Genomic DNA, 9,222 nt, shown 5'->3' with positions numbered 1-9,222 from the left:
CGAATTCAATTATTTAAATATCATATTAGTTAGGCCTGGGCTTTCTATGGCTTAAATTTTGAATTGATTGGGTTGGGTCTGATAGGCAAGGGCTATTCAAAATTTTGATTTTCCTTGGCCAATTTGGGCCTATTGATAGTCCTATCCATCCCTAGTTCTCAATTTTTATATGTGAGTTCTGTCTGTGGTTTTTGTATTTGATATCATTAGCATGTTGTGTCCGATTGTGGACAGGAAATTCTTAATATTTGGAATATGAGGCTCATTCAAGTGGGAGAGTTTTGGACACAGGGCTGCCTACGTGGTAACCCTTTCTCAACCTCCTTTTGGATTTCATTATTTTCTTTTTTCCTTTTTTAGGAGCCACAGATTTCAGGGAATCTCATGGACTGGTCAAAAGAATAGTACTTCAGCTACGTAGGCACACACATCAACATGATACATGTCTACATAAGACACACATCTTTGGTATTCATGTTTAAATAGTTTTAAGATTGTCAATTCTAATTCCATGCTTTGTTGTTCTTAGTCTCACTAGTTGAAATTTGAGTAGCATACTCTTGCTTCAAATGCTCATCCTCTGCTCATATTTTGTTATCGACACTTGAAGTTACAGAGCTTGATCAGATAATAAACCTTGTTCTTGAATTTGATGAACATGTTATGACCAAAATGGAAACCATGCAGTGAAAAGTAAGGCATGCACATTGAGTTTGGAGAAATGGGCTTCTTTTTCTCATAGAAGAGTGATCTTTTTAATATTGCTCCAAGTCATGTTCATATATAGTGTGGGCTACCTAATAAATGGTCCGGATGTCTGGCATGCATGCCATCCAATGATGGGGATGAGCCTTTGCATGATAGCTCTTATATATATGGCCTGCATTCTATCAAAACATATGGTATGTAATGAGATCATGTAGAAAAGAAACTCTTCATTGAAGGCAGTCATATCAGTCTCAAACTTTATTTGGTTCAGGAGCCTGATCAAATGTTGTATGAACGAACACATGAATCCATAACATTTTCAAAAGACTTCCACTCTAGTATCACATTAGCCAAAACACTAAAACTAGAAAACAGGAAGAAAGAACCAAAATTAAAGAGAAAAATGAAAAGAAAGTGTATGGATTAAAGCTAATTTTCATGAGCTGTACTTGAAGTTCATTATCAAAGTTAATTCAAGATTGCTAAATAAGGAGATTGTCAAAGCTACTTATGGGTACTAGGTAGCCTATTAATGAAAACAATGTCTTCGTCCATAATACGTTTGTTTATGATTTGACCAACTTTCAAATATGTATGTCCTTTTGAACCTTCCCTAACTGCACAAGTGGCTGAACCATCTCTGTATGTTACACATAATTTGTCATCCACTAGTTTCTATAAATGAAAATAAGAGGATTGATCTTAACAGTATAGTCGTCAAAGTGTAAGAAGAAACATGAAAATAAGAGGAGTCCTTGGTTAGGGTTTGGGCTAAAAGTATGAGTGCTGGAACCGATGCTTTCGGAGTCCGAACTCATTCTTTTGAAAAATAGAAAAATGGAAATATTAGTAAATATGGATTTTCTTGTTAAGAAGAAAATGGAAGGTAAAGAAGAGACATAACTGAAACTTTGCACTGTGAAAAGTAATATTAACCATCTTACTTTCCCCGTTGAATTTGACGTCCAGGAAATGGACCTTTTCCAGAAAACCATGGATTTAAAACCATTAAATCCTTCTCAGAAATCTAAGTTTATTGAACTAAATTGAATTATTACAATTTAATTTTGTTGAATATCCAAACGCAAGGTTTCCATGAATTAGGCAAATGAATTCATTCTAACCCATTTTGTTGAATATCCAAACGTAAGGATTATTTATTTATTTATTTATTATTATTATTATTATTATTATTATTATTTTGTGATATGCAATAGCTTTTCAGAATTCATATGTAGGTGCATACTTGTGCTCATTCACATGGACTTTGACTATCTTTCTTAAATTTCTTTGGTTTTTCTAATTTTTGTATCTAATTTTGAATTTCTAGGCCCTAAAACAAGATTCGAGGTGCCGTCAACAATGCTAACAGAATCCTCCAGGTCAGATTGTTGATTGGACCTGATTTTATTTAAATGATCTTGATAATCCATTTTATTTAAATGATCTTGAGGATGTATGTGTGTTTCAAGGGCCATCTGCACCTTGGAAGCATACAATGGAAGGTAAGAAAAACCCTTGAGTTTCCTTCTTTGAATCATGAAAAGGACAGCATTGGAGTGGCCTGGTCATTTAGACAGGCCGTGTTTATATCTGTATTTGCTTGAAATTGATGGAGCAGACCCGGATGTGCGTCGGAGCTATCCGGATGTTGAGCGGGGGTCTATGGAAGGTGGGAACTGCTGTTATGACCATGATGAAGCTGTCCATTTTCTATGGATAGCATTGGAGTAGCCTGACCATTTGGACATGCCGTGTTTATATCTGTATTTGCTCAAAATTGATGGAGCAGACTCGGATGTGCGTTAGATCTATCCGGATGTTAAGCGGGTGTTCTTGGAAGGTGGGAACTGCTGTTATGACCATGATGAAGCTGTCCATTTCCTATGGACATCATTGGAGTGGCCTGACCATTTGGACAGGTCATGTTTATATCTGTACTTGCAGGGACCACACCCTTAACATATAACCTAAACCTATTCTCAAATCCTAAAACCTATAACTATAACCTAAACCTTAACCAAAAACCTATAACCTATAACCTAAACTCAATTCCCTAAACTCTAACATATAACCTAACCTAAACCTATTCTCAAATCCCAAAACCTATAACCTAAACTCAATTCCCTAAACCTTAACCTATAACCTAACCTAAACCTATTCTCAAATCCCAAAACCTATTAACCTAAACCATAACCTAAACCTATAACCTATAACCTTAACATATAACCTAAACCTATTCTCAAATCCTAAAACCTATAACTATAACCTAAATCTTAACCAAAAACCTATAACCTATAACCTAAACTCAATTCCCTAAACCTTAACCTATAACCTAACCTAAACCTATACTTATAACCTAAACCTATTCTCAAATCCCAAAACTTATAATTATAACCTAAATCTTAACCAAAAACCTATAACCTATAACATAAACCTATAACCTAAACTCAATTCCCTAAACCTAAACCTATTCTTAAATCCCAAAACCTATAAACCTAAACCTTAACCTAAACCTAAACCTATAACCTAATGCTATAACCTATAACCTAAACCTATAACCTAAACCTAAACCTACACTTATAACCTATAACCTAAACCTAAACCTAAAACCCAAACGTAAACCCGATCTCGAACCCGAACTCGATTTCCTAAACCTAAACCTTAATGTATTCTTGAATCCTTGAACCTAAACCTATAACCTAAACTCAATTCCCTAAACCTTAACCTATAACCTAACCTAAACCTAAACCTATGACCTACACTTATAACCTAAACCTAAACCTATAACCTTAACCTAAACATAGAAACCTAAACCTAAACCTAAACCTATACTTATAACCTAAACCTATTCTTATAACCTAAACCTATTCTCAAATCCCAAAACCTATAACCTAAACCTAAACCTTAACCTAAACCTATAACCTATAACCCAAACCTAAAACCTAAACCTACACTTATTACCTATAGCGTAAACCTAAACCTAAAACCCAAACGTAAACCCGATCTTGAACCCAAACCCGATTTCTTAAACCTAAACCTTAACGTATTCTCAAATCCCTAAACCTAAACCTACAACTAATCCTAATCTCAACTCCCTAACCTAAACCTAAACCTAAACTTGAAAACCCAAACCTAAACCAGATCCCGAACCCGAACCTGATTTCTTAAACCTAAACTTATAACCTTAACCTAAACCTATTCTCAAATCTCAAAACCTATAACCTAAACCTAAACCTATATAACCTTAACGTAAACCTAAAACTTAACCTATAACCTTAACTTATAACCTAAACCTATAACCTAAACTCAATTTCCTAAACCTTAACTTATAACCTAACCTAGACCTAAACCTATAACCCAAACCCGATTTCCTAAACCTAAACCTTAACGTATTCTCAAATCCCTAAACCTAAACCTACACCTAATCCTAATCTCAACTCCCTAACCTAAACCTAAACTTAAACTTGAAAATCCAACTCTAAACCCAATCCCGAACCCGAACCTGATTTCCTAAACCTAAACTTATAACCTTAACCTAAACCTATTCTCAAATCCTAAAATCTATAACCTAAACCTAAACCTAAACCTAGACCTTAACCTAAACCTAAACTTATAACCTAAACTCAATTTCCTAAACCTTAACCTATAACCTAACCTAAACCTAAACCTATAACCCGAACCCGATTTCCTAAACCTAAACCTACACTTAATCCTGATCTCAACTCCCTAACCTAAACCTAAACCTAAAATTGAAAATCCAAACCTAAACCTGAACCCGATTTTCTAAACCTAAACTTATAACTTTAACCTAAACTTATTCTCAAATCTCAAAACCTATAACTTAAACCTAAACCTATATAACCTAAACCTAAAACTTAACCTATAACCTAAACCTTAACCTATAAACTTAACTTATAACCTAAACCTATAACCTAAACTCAATTTCCTAAACCTTAATCTATAACCTAACCTAAACCTAAACCTATAACCCGAACCCGATTTCCTAAACCTAAACCTTAATGTATTCTCAAATCCCTAAACCTAAACCTACACCTAATCCTAATCTCAACTCCCTAACCTAAACCTAAACCTAAACTTGAAAACCCAAACCTAAACCCGATCCCAAACCCGAACCCGATTTTCTAAACCTAAACTTATAACCTTAACCTAAACCTATTCTCAAATCTTAACATATAGGTTTTAAGTTTAGGTTAAGGTTTAGGTTTAGGGTATTTTTGTTTATGAAGTTAGCTTATATGTATTTATGCGTGAATGAATGTGATGTGGATAAGATTGTTTTTTTTTTTTGGATGAATGTAGTTTATGTTTGGATGGATTTACTAGTTTGGGTTTAGATGGATGTGAATGTGAATATGATGAAATATATTATATAACGAGTGTATATCAGGAAGAATTGCAACAGGTGTATATTCAAATATGAGATGGTCGAAGACCGTCCTTTTCAGGGTCATAAGAGATGAAAATTTTCGTAGCTAAAAGTTATGTAATATTTTTAGCGACGAAAATTTTCATAGTTAAAAGTTTTGCAAAATATTTTTAGCGAAGAAAAATTTCGTAGCTAAAAGTTTTGCAAATATTTTTAGTGACGAAAATTTTCATAGTTAAAATTTTTGCAAAATATTTTTAGTGACGAAAATTTTCATAGTTAAAAGTTATGTAAATATATTTTTAGCGACGAAAATTTTCGTAGCTAAAAGTTTTGCAAAATATTCTTAGCGACGAAAATTTTCGTAGCTAAAAGTTTTGCAAAATATTTTTAGCAACGAAAATTTTCGTAGCTAAAAGTTTTGCAAAATATTTTTAGTGACGAGAATTTTCATGGCTAAAAGTTTAACATTCATTTTTTAGCAATGAAAATATTCGTCGCTAAAAGTTTTGTAGAAGTTTTTTTGCGACGAAAATTTTCGTTGCTAAAAAGCTGCCCTTTGACGACGATTAAAATTTTTCGTCGCTAATCGTCGCTAAAAGTTTTGCAAAAGTTTTTTTGCGACGAAAATTTTCATTGCTACTTAGCAACGAAAATTTTCGTCGCTAAAAAGCTTCCCTTTGACGACGATTAAAATTTTCTTGTAGTGTGACTATCTTAAAACGACATCAAGCAAACTATCCTAGTCCTATGAAAGCAATAAATTTTAATCCTCAACTGTAAAAGCACGGGAAAGCTACTCCGTTATGCATCCAGGTTCTTCCTTCGGCCAGTATTTTGGTAAATTTCTCAGAAGGTTTCTCAACAAGATCATCCAGAAGCCCATTTTACAATAGGCTTGGATGTCCTGGAGCATGAATGTCCAAAGAAATTAATGGACTTTAGCATAAAGTTTCCTTTTAATCTTCTAAATTGTCCAAAGTATATACGATTCACCTGTGGCAGAAAAAATTTCAAAGTTAGTACACCATGATGAATCAGAGACTACAAGTAGATGAAATCCAAAAATTTTTGTAGTAGGTGGTATAGTTTCCACATACGCCGAAGTTTCAATCTTTGGTTCAATTCTCAGCTCATCCTCCTATGATGGTAAACATTAAGGATCTAGGGGAGGAGGTACTTCAGAATAAGGGTTCTCTCGATCCGTGGTAACTACCGAGATATTATCTTGCGAGGCATCAACTATTTCTTGTATCATGGGATCGTTTGAATCTGCAGAGTGTGTCAAGAAATCATACAAAGAGTTAAAATATTCAGTTGAAAGGAGTTCATTCATCATATCGAGATCTGTGATGATATGCTCAATAACTCATTTATCTTCTTTGAGGTAGAAATGAGCATACTATCTTGTTTGTTATCAAGGTGGGATGAAATCACCACTAAGTATGTCTCTTCTTGACCTAAATAGGCATATTCCAAATCAGAGGGTAAAGGTTTTAGGTCAAGCTTCGTTGCTTTAAGGTTAGATGGTAGAGGCACTGCATGGGTTTAAGACAACTCTTCAAATTGTGGCCTCCACCGGTTAACTTCAAGTACGACGCAGTTTCAAACATGACACCCATCTCCCTAATCATGTCATCATTAAAATCATGATAGTGGGTCAGACACATCTCTAGAGGGTTAGAGGATAAGGTCAGATGCACTCTATCTTCCATGAAAGAGTTAATCATGTTATGTCGTGGAAGTTGTCATCGTCCTCGAACCGTCTACCAATATTAAAAAAGATATTTAACTCCAATGTCATATTTTTGAAAGACATACTCATGACTCCATTCCTGTAATTGATGATTGTGTTTGAAGTGGCAAGGAATGGGTGACCAAGAATGACAAGAATCTGAGTGCTCATGTTACTGATGAGTTCTGTATCTAGGACGATAAAATCTACTAGATAGTAGAATCTGTCAACCTAGACCAACAAATCCTCGATTACCCCTCTTGATACACGAATTGAGTGATCGGCAAGTTGTAATATGGTTGGGGTGGATTTTAATTCACCCAAACCTAACTATTTGTACACCGAGTAGGGAATCAAATTTACGTTAGCTCCTAAGTCAAGAAGTGTGTGCGCAATTTGATAGTTCCCGATTACACATGATATGGTTGGGCTACCGGGATCTTTGAATTTTTGGGGCACATCTTGTTTTAGGATGACACTCACTTTCTCAGTCAAGAAGATTTTCTTTTGAATATTTTACTATCTTTTGGTCATACATAAGTCTTTCAAAAATTTAGCATATGAAGGTATTTGTTTTACTGCATCAAGTAGAGGAATATTGACCTTCACTTGTTTCAACACTTCTAGAATGTCTTGAGAGTTAGAGAGAGATTTTGGTGCAACCAACCGTTGGAGAAATAGAGCAAATGGCTTGTCTTGAAGTTTTGGTTCTAATTCTTATGGAGCAATGCTAGGTCTATCATTATTATCCTCTTCCGGGTCCTTAGGATTTTCGGCCCTAACCGGAATAGTTTTATCAATGGTCTTCCCACTCCTAAGAGTGGTGATAGATTTAGCCTGCTCTGTCTGATCTAAAGAGCTTGGATCACCTATCTCATATTGCGGTTTGGGATTGAGGAGAGGTTGAGCAGGAAACATCCCCTTTCCCCCAATAATTATGTGTGACTCTATCCTTTGAATGGATGATGTAAGTGATCCTATTGCTGATCTGATATCTTGGTTGAATAACTCTTGGTCTTAAATGTGTTTTAGAACTGGATCCTCTTGAGGTTTCCCTTGATTTGGAATTTGATTGAAGAACCCTTGAGGGGTAGCAGTTTGTCCATTCCTCCAACTGAAGTTTGGATGATTTTTCTAACTAGGATTGTACGTATTAGAGGTGAGACCATTGAAAGGTCTTTGATAATTATTTACGGCATTGGATTGCTCAGTCAGTACCTCTTGAAAGGTAGATATAGTTGGATAATTTTCAGTTGTGTGACTGTTACAACTACAAATACTGTAAACAACTTCCTTACCCTTATCCTTCTTTGATTCCATGGCTTCGAATTTCTTTATGAGATTAGTCACTTTAACATTGATATCAACATCTTCTTTCAGCAGGTATACGCCTCCCCTTTCCTTTGATTGAGTGGGCTTAGAAGTATTACTCGATTTTGGGTATGTGTCCCATGATTGTGCGTTTTCAGCAAGTCTATCCAACTAATCCTACACATCATCGATATTTTTATTCATAAATTCCCCGTTGCACATTGTCTCGACCAATTGGCGCATGGAAGAAGTCAGTCCATCATAGAAAAAGTGTGTAATGCGCCATGTTTCAAATCCGTGTTGTGGGCATGAGCTGACAAGATCCTTGAACTGCTCCCAACATTGGAAGAATGTTTCATCCTCCTTTTGGGCAAAGTTCATGATTGACTTTCTATGGGTGTACATTTTGTGATATGCAAAAAATTTCTTTACGAACTCCCTTGTCATGTCATTCCATTTGTCAATAGACCAGGGACATAGTGAATGTAACCACGTCTTAGCTTTCTCTTTCAAAGAAAAGAGAAAGAGTTTTAGCTTGACCGTGTCATCAGACACGTTAGGAAAGTATAAAGTGGCTATAATTTAATCAAAATCTTTCAAGTGTAGATATGGATATTCAGATTTAAGCCCATGAAATTTTGGAAGGAGCTGGATCACCCCTAGCTTGATATTCATGTGTTATATATTTTCTGAAAAAACCATGCATGAGGGCGTGCTCACCCCCGCCTATTGTAAATATTCTCGTAAAGTATGAGGTGGGGGTGCTTAATGCACCTCATTCTCATCCTAGATGTCCTCCACCCTAGGTTGGGGTAGAAGAAGTTGATTTGCGGCCATAACCTTAGTTAACTTTGAGGATCTCAAGTGGTATCTAATACTGCGATGGATAGATAACCCCTCAACCAATCCTCCTTGAGACGTAGAGTGTTGTCACGAACCCACTTGGGCATGAAACACTCGCAGCCCTCTATTCAAATTCTAAACCTAAACCTAAGAGAAATGAAGAAATACAAATCTAGAAAATAAGAGAAAAGAATTGGAATGAAGTTACCAAATTAGAAGTCCTAAATTAAGAACC

At 35.4% G+C, this 9,222-nt stretch overlaps 1 non-coding gene across 1 annotated transcript; it reads left to right on the top strand.

Moving 5' to 3' along the window:
- The first annotated feature begins 8,436 nt into the window (after positions 1-8,436).
- LOC131235839 (small nucleolar RNA R71) lies at positions 8,437-8,543 on the top strand. Its single transcript, XR_009166358.1, has one exon. It is a non-coding gene; the product is annotated as a small nucleolar RNA R71 (small nucleolar RNA).
- Positions 8,544-9,222: the final 679 nt, after the last annotated feature.

Source organism: Magnolia sinica, chromosome 19, assembly GCF_029962835.1.
Source record: "Magnolia sinica isolate HGM2019 chromosome 19, MsV1, whole genome shotgun sequence".
Taxonomy (NCBI): Eukaryota; Viridiplantae; Streptophyta; class Magnoliopsida; order Magnoliales; family Magnoliaceae; genus Magnolia; species Magnolia sinica.
Note: the sequence above shows the minus strand (reverse complement) of the source record. Positions and strands in the feature narration are given on the sequence as shown.